We start from the raw sequence: 601 nt of genomic DNA on the forward strand, positions 1-601 counted from the left end.
GGGAGCGGGAAAGTTACCCAATATGGAGGACTGAAACTGCCATAATTATAAATAAATAAAATAAAATAAAATAAATGAATAAATAACAGTTTCAGTCCTCCATAGATAAATGGTGATTTAACTGACATTTATTTGAATGAAAATCTTCAAGATGGCCACTTTAAAGGCAGAATCTGTACCGTTTTGATAACAGAAATGTATTTTTTGATTGAAGACGGCAATTTTAGCCGAAAGGCGAGTTTGAATGCAAATAGCACCAAATTCACCTACACGTGCTCCTTTGGCCCGTCTCCAATTAAACACCTCGTCGCTCTGCTGAACTTGAAGTTGAAGTTACTGTAAAATGAATATTAAAAGACTATTAGTTATTTTAGGCAGATGACAAACAATTATCTAAACTACAGTCTACTTTTTGGTTATGTCTCAAACTTACGTCGTTCTAGTTCATCCAGTCGATCAGCGGAATGACATGAATGCTGGCACATACGTCCAATATTATATATATTTATGCATATATCTAGTAGTGGATGTTCTTGTTTATTGGGGGGTACTTTTTCGCCCCCCCCCCACATTGAGGGAGACTGCCCCCCCCCCCCGGTTC

The sequence above is a fragment of the Lampris incognitus genome, chromosome 9 (genome assembly GCF_029633865.1).
Source record: "Lampris incognitus isolate fLamInc1 chromosome 9, fLamInc1.hap2, whole genome shotgun sequence".
Classification (NCBI taxonomy): Eukaryota; Metazoa; Chordata; class Actinopteri; order Lampriformes; family Lampridae; genus Lampris; species Lampris incognitus.